This window comes from Balaenoptera ricei, chromosome 3, assembly GCF_028023285.1.
Source record: "Balaenoptera ricei isolate mBalRic1 chromosome 3, mBalRic1.hap2, whole genome shotgun sequence".
Taxonomy (NCBI): Eukaryota; Metazoa; Chordata; class Mammalia; order Artiodactyla; family Balaenopteridae; genus Balaenoptera; species Balaenoptera ricei.
Genome location: NC_082641.1, coordinates 180022626 through 180037511, shown reverse-complemented (window position 1 = coordinate 180037511; position 14886 = coordinate 180022626). Strand labels below are relative to the sequence as shown.

Here is a 14886-nt window from a genome sequence, read left to right as displayed (position 1 = left end):
TTTTGGCTGCGTTGGGTCTTCGTTGCTGCCCGCGGGCTTTCTCTAGTTGTGAATGGGGGGGGGGCTACTCTTCGTTGCGGTGCGCAGGCTTCTCTTGTTGCAGAGCACAGGCTCTAGGCGCGCGGGCTTCAGTAACTGTGGCACGTGGGCTCAGTAGTTTGCTGCAGGCGGGCTCTCTCTTGAGGCATGCGAGCTCAGTAGTTGTGGCGCATGGGCTTAGTTGCCCCGCGGCATGTGGGATTGTTTTGGGCTAATTTAATCAGAACCTTAAGAATTTTCAGGTCCAACGCAAACTTAATTAAGCTTTTATTGCTTTTTTTTTTCAATCAGTTAAAATAGGAGTTCAATTGTTTTAGGGATATCACAGCCTTTTCATATTTCAAAATTTTCTAGCAACACTCAAAAACAGATCTAAAAAACATTTCCTTGCAGTGTAAAATGTACACCTGAGAACTGTGGCGTCTCACACCTGTGGATGTGCTGAGACCAGTCCTGTTCGGTGGCTGGGGCCTCAGGGTCCGACTTCCCACGGGGGGAAAGTCACTTGGCAGATCGCTTGAGTTGCTGATCTCAAGCCCCAGAGGCGGGGGAGGGGACGAAGGGCGGGGCTTTCCCGTGTCAAAGGTAACACTTCAAAACCTAAAGTGAACCTGCCTTGCATGTGGTGATGTAACTGCGAGTCTGTTCTTAAAGGGAACATTTCCACGGTGACCTCGGCCCTTGCCGTGTCCCGCCTTTTCTCATCTTCACTCCGGATATGGAGCGATCCGCGGGGAAACTTAGTCTGGACTTCCAGGTGCAGAAGGAGGACACAGGGGAGCCGCCCAGCTGTGGGCAGATGCCACAGGGTGCGCCGCACCCAGAGCCCGTTCTGCACGGAGCCCAAGTCCCAGGCGGGCGGATCAGACACGCGTGTGCCTGTGGCCTGTCACTTAGGAGCAGGGGCGGGGTCTGGTTGAACTGTCCAATCAGCGGCGACTGGGCGGGGTCCGGACAAACAGCAATCTGGGCCGAATGGGACCAGGAGGGCTGTCCGTTAGGGCAGGGGCGGGGCACGGATTACTATCCAATCAGAGCCCGGGCACCGGAGAGCCGTCCAATGAGGACGCGCGGCGGGCGCGTTCCCAGCCCGCGGAAGTTTCTCTCAGCAGCCCCGCCTCTTGTGCGAACCCGCGCGGCCTCAGGTGTTCCGTTCCCATCGCTCTCACCTGCCCAGGTCGCAGGGCCGCGGTGAGGACGCTTCGGAGAAGCCGGAAGGAGTCGGTGAGATGGTGAGTGCGCGGCCCGGGGCCCGAACTTGGAAGAGGCTGCGTAGAATAGACCAGAACCTATCGAAAGCGGCGGCGGGCCAGCATCTCCCCACGTCCCACCCATCCCGGGGTCCCGACCCGAGTCTCCCCCTCGGCCTCGGGGTGGGGACCCGGCGTCCTGTCCCGTGTCGAGACCCGAGTCTCCCCCTCGGCCGCGGGGTGGGGACCCGGCGTGTTGTCCTCAGGTCCGGACTTAAGTTTCAGCCCTCAGCCGCTGGTTGTGGTCCAGCCGTCTTGACTGAGTCCTCGGCTGAGTGGGGGTCCGAGGCGGGAAAGGATGGTCAGGCTCTGTGGGATATCCGCCCTGGATCTGACACATCAAGTCAAGTCCAGAGATGGTGAAGGAGACTGCAAATACTGCAGATACTGTTGCGATAGGGCCGAGGTTCAGATCCCAGAGATGTGCCAGCGTCTCCAACCGCACAGAAAAGGGCTTTTCTGTGTGAGGAGGAAAGTTGGGCGAGTGAGGGCGGTGCACGGACTGCGGGACCAGCGAGGCTGGACTGGACAGGGTCCCCTGGGTGGGCCCATTCTCTTGAGAAGCTGACCAGGGGCTTGTTCTGAACCTCATTGTTCCCTGGGTGCTACCCAAAGTTCAGGGGCTTGCGGGGGTGAGCCTGATGATGTGGGGGAAGAAATGGGATGCGGAGAAGCTGGCAAGGCCAGATATGGGGGGAGGGTATCAAGGGAGAACCCACGAGGCCCGCCCCTTCCTTGCACGCAGTGACATCGCAGAGTGTCTTTGTGCTTAAACAAAGGGCACCGACCCAGGGACTTCTCTGGCCGTCAATTGGTTAAGACTGCGCTTCCACTGCAGGGGAATGGGTTCTATCCCTGCTCGGGGATCTCAATCTGGCATGCCCCACCGCCAAAAAAAAAAAAACAGGCACCGATCCACAGTGACCTTGCCCACTGGACTGACCCCTGACTCAAGAGGTCCCCAGGCCCTCCTGTCGCATGTAGAAAATCTGTATTTAGGCTGCAAAGAACAAAGAACTTTGTTTGGGGTCTTAAGAATCGCAATTTGGGAGACATGTTTGTGCAAAAACGTGCCACCACCTCTAACCCACTGCCAAGGGCTTATCTCTTCTTTGTGAGGACTTGAGAGCAAGGCTGTTTGTCGGGTCCGGGCCCCCTGTGGTCAGTGCATTCTGGACCCAGGTCTGCAGGGGCTTGTTCTGCAGCTCAGTGTTGCTCAGGGTCGGGGTGCGGGGGGCTGAGGAGGGGCGCAAAGTCAGGGGCCTCCGGGGGAGAAGGCTGAGCAAAGTTTGGGTAAGAAATGGCTGTTGACCTTAAAAATGAGTCAGTTATTTACCAGCAAAAAAAATTTTCTTTTCTTTGGCGAACGGCAAAGAATTGTAACTCAGATAGACAAGGTATAGCAAAAGCCACAGACAAGTCCAATAAACTTATTTATCTCCCAGTGGGCAGCCCCCGGGGTGACAGCTGTCCTGGTCTTTTTGGTGTTCTTTGCAGCTTTATCTCTGTCCTTCATCACCGAGCAGTGTTTTATTTGATTTTGCTTCTGCTGAATTTGCGATAAGTGAATATGAGCAGTGCTACACCAGTGACATCACATGGAAGGCTTCTGTGTGGCTCTCAGTCGCAGTCTGTTTCACACGTGCTGCAGTCAGAGGAAGGGGGTCCCCCGGTTAACTCCTCCATCCAGCCCTTGTGGATTTTGCTCATGGTTGTCTCATGTTAATTTATTTATTTATTATTTTTTAAATTCAGAAATTTTTTTTTTTTTTTTTTTTTTTGGGTTTTTTTTTTTTTAAGTTATACAATTTTTATTTATTTATTTATTTATTTATTTATTTATTTATGGCTGTGTTGGGTCTTCGTTTCTGTGCGAGGGCTTTCTCTAGTTGCGACAAGTGGGGGCCACTCTTCATCGCGGTGCGCGGGCCTCTCACTATCGCGGCCTCTCTTGTTTCGGAGCACAGGCTCCAGACGCGCAGGCTCAGTAATTGTGGCTCACGGGCCTAGTTGCTCCGCGGCATGTGGGATCTTCCCAGACCAGGGCTTGAACCCGTGTCCCCTGCATTGGCAGGCAGATTCTCAACCACTGCGCCACCAGGGAAGCCCCTAAATTCAGAAATTTTTTGTTTTGGCCTGCGAGGCTCTTCGATGCGGCACGCAGGCTTCTCTAGTTGTGGTGCGCAGGCTTAATTGCCCCCAGGCATGTGGGATCTTAGTTTGGGATCTTAGTTCCCCCACCAGGGATCAAACCCTCGTCCCCTGCATTGGAAGGCGGATTCTTAACCCCTGCGCCACCTGGGAAGTCCTGTCTCATGTTAATTTTTGGTCTGTCACCAATGCTGTTACACTCCTTTTTGTCTCCTGGGTCAAATGTATCACAAATTTTTTACTCGTGGGCAAAAATTGCCAGGTTGTAGATTATGGATGTTTTAAAAATACTAGGAAGTGTGGACGTTGGGCTGGAGTCGAGTGTTTATTCCATGCCATTTCCAGCACGTGGAGAATCCACCTTAATTTTGTCCATCTCAAGTGTCTGAAACGGGATCTCCTTGTGATGGTATATTGGTTTTTACTGATAACCCATTGGTGTTCAGCATTTCTTTTTTTAAATTTTCATTTTATATTGGAGTATAGTTGATTTACAATGTTGTATTAATTTCAGGTGTACAGCAAAGTGATTCAGTTATACATATATATATATATATTTTTTTTTCAGATTCTTTTCTCATTTAGGTTATTACAGAATATTGAGTAGAGTTCCCTGTGCTATACAGTAGGTCCTTGTTGATTATCTGTTTTATATACGGTAGTGTGTATCTGTTAATCCCAAACTCCTAATTTATCCCTCCCCCCACCTTTCCCCCTTGGTAACCATAAATTTGTTTTCTAAGTCTGTGAATCTGTTTCTGTTTTGTAAATAAGTTCATTTGTATCATTTTTTTAGTTTCCACATATAAGTGATATCATATGATATTAGTCTGTCTGACTTACTTCACGTAGTATGATAATCTCTAAGTCCATTCGTGTTGCTGCAAATTGTATTATTTCATTCTTTTTTATGGCTGAGTAATATTCTTTTGTGTGTGTGTGTGTGTGTGTGTGTGTGTGTGTGTGTGTATCTTTTTATGCATTCATCTGTCAATGGACATTTAGGTTGGTTCCATGTCCTGGCTATCCTAAATAGTGTTGCAATGAACATTGGGGTGCATGTATCTTTTTAAATTATGGTTTTCTCCAGATATATGCCCAGGAGTTGGATTGCTGGATCATAACGGTAGCTCTACTTTCAGTTTTTTAAGGAACCTCCATACTATTCTCCATAGTGACTGCACCAATTTACATTCCCACCAACAGTGTAGGAGGGTTCCCTTTTGTCCAAACCCTCTCCAGCATTTGTTATTTGTAGACTTTTTTTTTTTAAAACATCTCTTTTTTTTTTTAATGGAGAGATGGTCAAGAGCATGAAAGCAGACAATCATGGATTTTATTTATTTATTTATTTAGGCTGTGTTGGGTCTTCGTTTCGTGCGAGGGCTTTCTCTAGTTGCGGCAAGCGGGGGCCACTCTTCATCGCGGTGCGCGGACCTTTCACTATCGCGGCCTCTCTTGTTGCGGGGCCCAGGCTCCAGATGTGCAGGCTCAGTAGTTGTGGCTCACGGGCCTAGTTGCTCCGCGGCATGTGGGCTCTTCCCAGACCAGGGCTCGAACCCGTGTCCCCTGCATTGGCAGGCAGACTCTCAACCACTGACTGCGCCACCAGGGAAACCCTATTTGTAGACTTTTTAACGATGGCCATTCTGACCAGCGTGAGGTGGTACCTCATTGTAGTTTTGATTTGCATTTCTCTAATAATTAGCAATGTTGAGCATCTTGAAAGAAAATTAGTTTTAATACCAAGTAGGTTTTTTTTTGGCTGAGCTATGCGGCTTGCGGGATCTTAGTTCCTTGACCGGGGGTCCAAGCTGTGCCCCCTGCAGTGGAAGCACAGAGTCCTAATCACTGGACCATCAGGGAATTCCCCCAAGTAGTTTTAAAAGTCTTTGCTTATAAAAAAAAATTTACTTTTCAACTGCTTGTTTCTAACGATCAGAGTACACTGAGATTTATATTTATGAGTTTGCATTCTGGAAATGTACTAAAAATCTGATTCTGTGATTATCTTTTTTTTTTTTTATAAGTAATTTTTTTTTTCTAAAAAAAGTTCTAGTTGCGGCGAGCGGGAGCCACTCTTCATCGCGGTGCGCGGGCCTCTCACTATTGTGGCCTCTCTTGTTGCGGAGCACAGGCTCCAGATGCGCAGGCTCAGTAGTTGTGGCTCATGGGCCCAGTTGCTCCGTGGCATGTGGGATCTTCCCAGACCAGGGCTCGAACCCGTGTCCCCTGCATTGGCAAGCAGATTCTCAACCACTGCGCCACCAGGGAAGCCCTATGTTTTTTTTTTTTAACATCTTTATTGGAGTATAATTGCTTTACAATGGTGTTTTAGTTTCTGCTTTATAACAAAGTGAATCAGCTATACATATACATATATCCCCATATCTCTTCCCTCTTGCGTCTCCCTCCCATCTGTGATTATCTTAATATTCTTTTTGGGTAGACATAGACAGTCATTTGAGCTATGAATAAAGGCACATGTTTTATCCTGTTATGACTATTGCACTTTGCAAATACTTTGATTTTTACAGATTGCAGGTATGTGGCAACCCTGCATCCAGCGAGTCTTTGGGTGACATTTTTTCCCAAGAGCATTTGCTTACTAATGGCTAAACTAATGGTTTAGCAATAAACTCTTTTAAAAAATTAAGGTACGTACAAGGTTTTAGTCACAATGCTCTTGCACACTTAGTAGACTACTGTATAGTGTGAACATGACTTTATGCACCAGGAAACAAAAAAATTTGTGTAACTCTTAATTTCGATATTCACTTTATCTGGGTGGTCTGGAGTAAAAACTGATGTCTCTGAGGTCTGCCTGTATTTTTTTCCTGGTAAAACCACATCATTGATCTTCTATTAATGATTTTAAAAAATCAAACATGTACTACTGATCACCATTAGAGAGCTTTCTATATCTATTATTACCAAGAGCTCAGGATGAGAAATACATTTGGATATTTGAAAAGACTGTGAGCAGAAACAAGACTTGAAGTGTGGTTTTATGATAAACCACTCAGAAAACCTCAGTCACCCAATACTAAAAACACAGAAGATAAACATCCATTTACCAAGCTCCTTGTCTCCAGCACGTGACACGTATTAAGGCATCTTTTGCTCCCATCCCGGTATATACAGCAGAAAAACAGGTTTTAAATAGAAACCAGCACTTCTGCTCAAATGCATTGGGCAGATTTTTAAAAATATATTTTCCAGTTCTGCATACCCTGAAAGCTCTCATGGTCAATCACATCTTGACCCAAAGCAGCCCAGCGGTGTACACAGATACCTATTCACTAAAGAGGAGCAGTTCCCTGTTGAATAATAGGAAGGAACTACAAAGCAGATGATATATAGATTCCCAAGACTGGTATTTCAGTTGCTGGCAAGCAGTTTTGCCTTGTGGGGACATGCGCATCCTAAATAATTGGTTTGTCAGTATCTCCTTAACCTGCTGGATTTCTGAAACATCTGTAATTTTGCTCCTTATGCAATTCACATTGTCTTTTATTTGCCCAAGTTCTATTGTTTTTGTTTCTTTGTTTGTTTTTATTCTGCTCATTATCTTTAATTTTTAAAAAAATCTTTGTTGGAGTATAGTTGATTACAATGTTACATTAGTTTCAGGTGTACAGCGAAGTGAATCAGTTATACGTATACATCTATGCACCCTTTTTAAAAATTTTTTTCTTATAAATTTATTTATTTTATTTATTCTTGGCTGTGTTGGGTCTTCGTTGCTGCGCGCAGGCTTTCGCAAGTTGCGGCCAGTGGGGGCTACTCTTTGTTGCGGTGCGTGGGCTTCTCATTGCAGCAGCTTCAGCAGTTGTGTCATGTGGGCTCAGTAGTTGTGGTTCACGGGCTCTAGAGCGCAGGCTCAGTAGTTGTGGCTCACGGGCTTAGTTGCTCCACGGCATGTGGAATCTTCATGGACCAGGGATCGGACCCGTGTCCCTTGCCTTGGCAGGCGGATTCTTAACCACGGCGCCACCAGGGAAACCCCTGTCTATTAGCTTTCATGTTGGTGTTTGCTTTCGCTTCTCTCAAGTAGATAGATACCTAGGGTGAAATTGGTGACTCAGTGTTCATCATTTTGAGGAACTACCAGACTGTCTTCCGAAGTGGCTTCACCATCTTACCTTCCCTCCAGCAGTGGGTGAGGGTTCCAAGTTCCTCATGTCCTCGCCAGCACTTGTTTCTCTGTCTTTATATCCCTCTTGGTGGGTGTGAAGACATGTCTGCTTGTAGCTTTGATTGGCATTTCCCTGATGAGTAATGTCCAGCATCTTTTCATGAGCTTATTGGCCAGTTGTATTCATTCTTTTTTTTTAATTAAAAAAAAATTTTTTTTAAATAAATATATTTATTTTATTTATTTATTTTTGGCTGCGTTGGGTCTTCGTTGCTGCGTGCGGTCTTTCTCTAGTTGTGGCGAGCGGGGGCTACTCATCATTGTGGTGCACGGGCTTTTCATTGCAGTGGCTTCTCTTGTTTCGGAGCACGGGCTCTAGGCACGTGGGCTTGGTAGTTGTGGCTCACGGGCTCTAGAGCACAGGCTCAGTAGTTGTGGTGCACGGGCTTAGTTGCTCCAAAGCATGTGGGATCATCCCGGACCAGGGATCGAACCTGTGTCCCCTGCATTGGCAGGTGGATTCTTAACCACTTCGCCACTAGAGAAGTACCTAAAAATGTATTTAAAATACAAGTTTCTTATCAGGTGTGTGATTAGCAAACCCCAGTTGCAGCCTCGGGTGAGGCAGCCTTGCCTTCTTTGTAGCTAATGTATTTGGAATTTTTTATAATTTAGATTGTCAGAATATATTTTGGATTAAAATTCTAATTTATAAAAATAATTGCTTGCTTTGTATTTCAGGGGTCTGTTGTCATCCATATTGTCCTAAAGATAATAATTAGGTGTTTTTTTTTCTCTGTGTTAAAGTTACCTTTGGCCCTGTTGCTGTCAGATCGTTCTGCGATTCTTCTTTGTGGATCATTTTCCTTGATTTCTGGGCACATGGTTATTTATCTGAGAGGCCCTGCTGGCTTGACAGATCCCTCAGGAACCAGGGCTCCTCTTACCCCACAGGTGTCCCAGGCCCTGGGCCCTGGCCTGCGTCTGTGCCCTCGGTGTCCACCTCATCCTGGCAGGGGGTCGTGTCTCTGCCTCTGTCGGATATGAGGGGACTGGCCCAGGATTTTACATGCTGTTCAGTCCAGGCGAGAGTTCTTCAGATGCAGCGGCCCTGGAAAATCAGTGTTCACGACCTCCTGACAGTCTGCTCCTGTTCTTGGAGTTTCAAGGAAATAACTTTTGACCAAACCAAGTATTCATTTCCTTCTTATCTGAATGATGATTTTATTTTCAGTCTTTACCACCTCAGGTTCTGCTCTCTCACTAAAAACAATTTTTTAAAAAAATTGAAGTATAGTTGATTTACAATATTGTGTTACTTTTAGGTATACAGCAAAGTGATTTGGTCATGCATGTGTGTGTGTGTGTGTGTGTGTGTGTGTGTGTGTGTATATATATATATATTCTTTTTTTCAGGTTTTTTTCATTATAGATTATTAAAAGATTTGAATATAGTTCCCTGTGGTATATAGTAAATCCTTGTTTATCTATTTTTTAAAACACATTTAATTTTTAAAATTTATTTATTTTTTGTGCGGCCATGCTGCATGGCACGTGGGAACTTAGTTCCCCGACCAGGGATCAAACCCATGCCCCCTGCAGTGGAAGCATGGAGTCTTAACCACTGGACCGCCAGGGAAGTCCCTGTTTATCTATTTTATATTTGGTAAAAAAAACAGTTCTTTTTCATTATGTGTGCATGAGTGTTTATCAAATATTGCTCTTACACTTTGCTTCAGTTTCCAGCACTTACCATCACTGAGTAAAATGCATTTGATTGGCTTGTGTGTGTTCATTTCCCACAAGAGTGTAAGCTCAGGAGTCCTAGGACTTGAGTCCGGTTCCTGACTGTCGGCCTCCCCATCCTCCCACACACGGGGGTGAAGAGGGAGCCTTGCTGACATGGAACCTGTGGCTGTTTCAGGACTCGGTGGTCTTTGAGGACGTGGCTGTGAACTTCACCGCAGAGGAGTGGGCTTTGCTGGGCCCGGTTCAGAGGAAGCTCTACAGAGACGTGATGCTGGAGACCTTCAGGAACCTGGCGTCCGTGGGTGAGGATGGCTTCCTCCCTGTACTTGGTCTTTAGGGAACAAATATTTCTTAACAATTGTCCTTTCTTATTAGAGACAAGGATGGGAATATGTTGGAGAAAAGACAGACACAGTCCAAGCTTTCATGATACCTACTTAGGGTCAGGTAGCTTTTCCATGAAAACGAAGTTTACTGTATTGATTGACTCTTTGTTACTCTTGATCAGAATCCTGAGTCTCCCTAATTGTATAAATGTGAGCATGGTCTCCAATGTCACTTTGGGGCAGTGAGAGCGGCGTTACGGTTTTCACCCTGTGAACGTTACACTGTGATCAGTACACATTTGACATGATAATCTTGCTGTAGTTAAACTCACACTCACCCATCCTCAGTGACTTGAGGACCAGAGAAGCGGCCCATCTGATGGACGGCTTGTGGTCCTCCATCCTCCCCCTGAGGAGCTTTTCTCCACAAGCAGGACAGCAGCCACGCACCATCTGATCTCCCAGTGGCAGCTGGGTCAGTGGAGATAGGCTTCTTCTAGGGCCTCTGTGCCTGCGATCACCAGGAGGGCATACCTCTCGGGAGGAACAGGTTCTGGATCAGGGAGAGATATTTGGACATACCTGTTAGAAACATGACTCGGTCTTTGAGAAGGTGACGTTTGCCATTAACCTGGCTTCCCTCTTGGAGTTTTCATCCATCCTTGCCCACTTGGGAAGTCTTTCTGTAGCTCCTCTTACAAAGGGAGCATTTGGGAATGTGCATTTTACCCAGTTCCTTCCTACTTTACTTCTCTGATAATATTGATCTCAATATCAGTCTCCATCTTTCTCTCTCTTTTTTTTTTTTTTCAAAGAAGCAACATTGTATTATTTTTTAATTCTTTTGGCTGCGCATTGCAGCATACGGGATCTTAGTTCGCCGACCAGAGATCAAACCTGTGCCCCCTGCAATAGAAGTGGAGTCTTAACCACTGGACCGGCAGGGAATTCCTCAATCTCCATCTCTTTTGAAGTATTTCTTAATGATCAGGCTGCCACTTTGACTCAGTTTCCCTACCATGGTGGAAGTTCCAAATAGCCAAGGTCCTCATAAGGTTTTCTTGGCTTGAGTGTTTAATTAGGTGTGGACCCAGTTCCAACGTGTTGTGGGCATGTGTTAAGGCACCACACACCAACAAACAATTTTTGGACACCAGCAGGGCATCATAGAATTCAGCTCAATGCTCAGATTATCTATCCAGCAGTAGCCACAGATTACATGGCTGAAAGATTCAGTCCTACAAGACTCACCCCCCCACCCATCTTCACGCCCCACGTCACATGTGGATCACAAGGCCAGGCTGTTGCCAGTGCTTCTGACCAACCAGTTAACATTGGAGATTCCAGTGACCTCCTTTTAGACGTCAGACTCCATTTGTAAGCCCAGGTTGTTAACCTTGACTTCTGACCGACTGGCTGTGAATGAGAGCTTTCCATCGCCCCCTCCTCAGGTCCAGTTATTTTGCTACCACACTCACAGGACTCAGGGGAACATTTTACTTACTTCACTGCCAGTTTAATATAAACAGATATTACTGAAGAATAGCTGGATAGAAGAGATTCATAGGGGAAGCTATGTCAGGAGGGCACGGAGTTTCCACGCCCTGTCCAGGTGCCACTCTCCCCACATCTCCCTGTGTTCTCCAACCCAGAAGCTCTCTGAACCCCCCTTTTATTGTGTGGAGGCTTCATTCCCTAGGCATGATTGATGGAATCACTGTCCATTGGCAAGTGATTCAACCTACAGCCTCTCTCCCTTCCCCATTGCTGGTGCTGTGTCCAGGGGTGTGAGTGGGACTGAAAGTTCCACCCTTTAATCACATGGTGTCTCCATTTGCAACCAGCCCCCATCCTGTGGTGCTTTCCAACAGTCACCTTCATGAATATAAATACAATTGTGATGGAAAGGGCTTGTTATGAGTAACAAAACACTCATTTCACCCTTCTGACCCTGAAGCATTTTCAGGAACTGAGGACAGGAGACCAAATATTATTCCACTGCTTTTATTGCTCAGGAAATTCCAAGAGTTTTGGGACGCTTGAGCAGGAAACTGTGGATGAGGACCTGATCTATCTGAGAAATATATGTCATTCATTGGAATGACCAAAAATATATGTATGTATTTCTTATAAACCACAATGTTGCACATGACCATCCTTCCTTATAAAGTTAGTTTTACATTTTTGAATCAGTCTGTGGAAAGACATCTACATATGGTCTCTTTTCTTTCCTTTTCCCCACCATTTCTTCCCCAAGGATTTAGTTATGCTACTAATTGTTGCAGGGTCTTGCCCTCAAGTTAAAACCAGTGGATCAAGTCTTCAGTGGGATATTTCGGAGAATGAACTATGCAGTGAAGAGAAAATAGTAAGATTCAGAAGAAATGATTCCTAGTCTGTTTTTGGAGAAAACTGGGCATTTCATAACATGTGTGATCAGCATGTAACCCAGGAGAGGCGTTTGAGGTGAGTGGCACTCCCACGGGGGTGGTGGTGGGGCGGGTGTCATCAGAGTGTTAGACTCACTTGAAATTGAATAGAAACCTAGTTAAACAATTGTGTATTCAGAGTATTTTCACAAGACAGTACTTTCATAAATGTGATGTCGATATTAAGCATCTGAAACATAATTCAGTAGGAAACAATGGTCAGGAAACCTCATCTGGAAAACACTGAAAGTTACGGTTCTATTTGAGCCTTCAGCCAGAGTATTAAATTTGTTGCACCTTGTAACAGTTGAAGAGCATGCTGGAAACATGCCAATGGCAAACACTTAGTCAACACAAATACTAACAATCATCGGTAAATCATTAATTAGTAAATTACTGATAAGTATTAATTCCTAATAGTGTGCTTCCCATTTTGAACAGAAATCATTTGGTGGAGAGTCTCTGTGAAGGTAAAGAAGATCACCAATGTGGAGAAACCCTGAACCAGATTACAAATCTTACTGTGCATAAGGGTTATCCCACTGCAGTTCAGCTCTATAAATGCACTAAGTGTGGAAAAACCTTCAGGGATCATTCTTTCCAGAGGAATCAGCAAAGATCTCACCCTGGACACAAACCTTAGCCATGTGAAGGATGTGGGCAAGCCTGCAGCTCTGTCTCGTGCCTAAATCCTCCTGGGGAAACAGACATTGTAGAGAAATGTGATAAACATCAGGATGCTGGGAGAGCATCTAAGAGGTACATGAAGAGTGACAGTAGTAAACAGTCTTTAGAGCGTAAGAAATCTGGAAAAGCTCTCACTTGCCTGCCATCTGTTCAGCGACGTAAGAGAGGTCATTATGGACGGAAATCCACGTGTGTGAAGTATGTGGGAAATCCTTCAGTTATTATTCCCAGATTGCACGGCATGTGAGAACTCACACTGGAGAGAAACCCTATGAATGTAAAGAATGTGGGGAAGCTTTCGCTTGCAGCACACAGTTTCGAGAACATGTGAGAATGCACACTGGAGAGAAACCCTATGAACGTAAGCAGTGTGGGAAAGCCTTCCCATATTGCAAACCCCTGCAAGGACACATGGGAATGCACACTAGAGAGAAGCCTTCTCATGTGTGTAATGAATGTGGAAAAGCCTTCCATTGTCCCAGGTACATTAGAAGGCACATAAAAAGACACAGTGGAATAAAACCCTATGAATGTACAGAATGTGGGAAAGCGTTCATTACTCCCTCATCCCTTCGAGAACATATGAGAGCACACAGTAGCCCTATCAGTGTCAGCATTGTGGAAAAGTCTTCAGGCTTCAGAGATCTCTGCAAGGACACATGATTACTCACAGTGATGAGAAACCCCATCAGTGTCAGCAGTGTGGGAAAGCCTTCAAATATACCATATCTCTGAAAGGACACATGAAAACACACAGTAAAAAGAAACCGTGTGAATGTCAGCAGTGTGAAAAAGCCTACTGTTATTTCATATCCCAGCAAAGACACATGAAGACACACACTGTGGGAAAACTTGAATCCAAGAATAGTGGGAAAGCCATAATTCTTTCTTAAAACTTAGAAGTGGGAGCAAAACAGTGTCAAGAATTTGTTTTTTTGCACCACATGGCTTGTGGGATCTTAGTTCCTCAACCAGGGATTGAACCCAGGCCCCCTGCAGTGGAAGCATGGAGTCCTAAGCACTGGACCACCAGGGAATTGCTGAGCAATCTTATGAATGGAAAAAATGTTGGAAAAATTTTTTTCCTTTGTAAGTACCTTATCCTCAATACTGATCTCAGTATATTAATTTGTACTTCATGTTGCTGATCTGAACACGTACTAAGTATCCCTCCATGTTCGTCTCTACCACTTACATTTTGTTATCTCTGAGTTTATATCATTGTACAATCATATAAAACTTGTCTCATTTCCATTAGAATGTCTTTGATACCGGGGGTGCTAAGTGGCTTTTGGTTTGTGATTTTTTTCATGTGAAACTTGTGATTTCTTTCATTTTTGATGAACAGATTTTTGATTCTTACTTTCCATTATGTTCCATTATGTTCCTAATATGTGATCATGATATGAGGCTGGCATTAATTAAATGTCTTTCCTTGTCCACTGTTAAGAGATACTGGAATCTCCTGAATCAATATTTACCCTCTCCTTGAGTCTTCATTACTGAAAGGTGTGTCTTCCAAGTTGTTTGTTGCTAGCAGATACCGTATATGTGTTCCTCCCAGAAATTAGTAATTGTGGAAGGTCATGGAAGATGACAGGCTTATCTGATTATGTTCCTAATCTGACCTCTGTTCATGTCCATGATCTTGGTTGCAAATTGAACACAATACATCGAGTTAAGAAGAGCGACCTGAGGGACTTCCCTGGCGGTCCAGTGGTTAAGACTCCGAGCTTCCAATGCAGGGGATGCGGGTTCGGTCCCTGGTCGGGGAACTAGGATCCCACATGCTGTGTGGCCACCACCCCCCGACAAAAAAAAAAGTAAAAAAAAAATAAGAGCGACCTGGTGGTGTGAAGATGAAAGCTCCTGTCCAGATTGTTCTACTGAACTGTGTTGTCATCTTGGGTAAGGTGGGAAACTATATCCAGAGTCCTTCTGTTAGTGGTTCTGAGTTAAAGTTCTTGAGAAGAGGAAGATGCATGAGGTCTGGAAAGCAGAAGTGAGGAAGCCATGATTCTTTTTTAAAATTTTATTGTATTGGCCAAAAAGTTCATTCTGTTTTAAGTGAAAATAGAAAGTATCACATTTTTCATTTTCACCAAGAATTTCATTGA

At 45.1% G+C, this 14886-nt stretch overlaps 1 pseudogene; it reads left to right on the top strand.

Moving 5' to 3' along the window:
- Nucleotides 1-1158: 1158 nt before the first annotated feature.
- On the top strand, nucleotides 1159-14073 carry LOC132363201 (zinc finger protein 77-like; annotated as a pseudogene).
- Nucleotides 14074-14886: the final 813 nt, after the last annotated feature.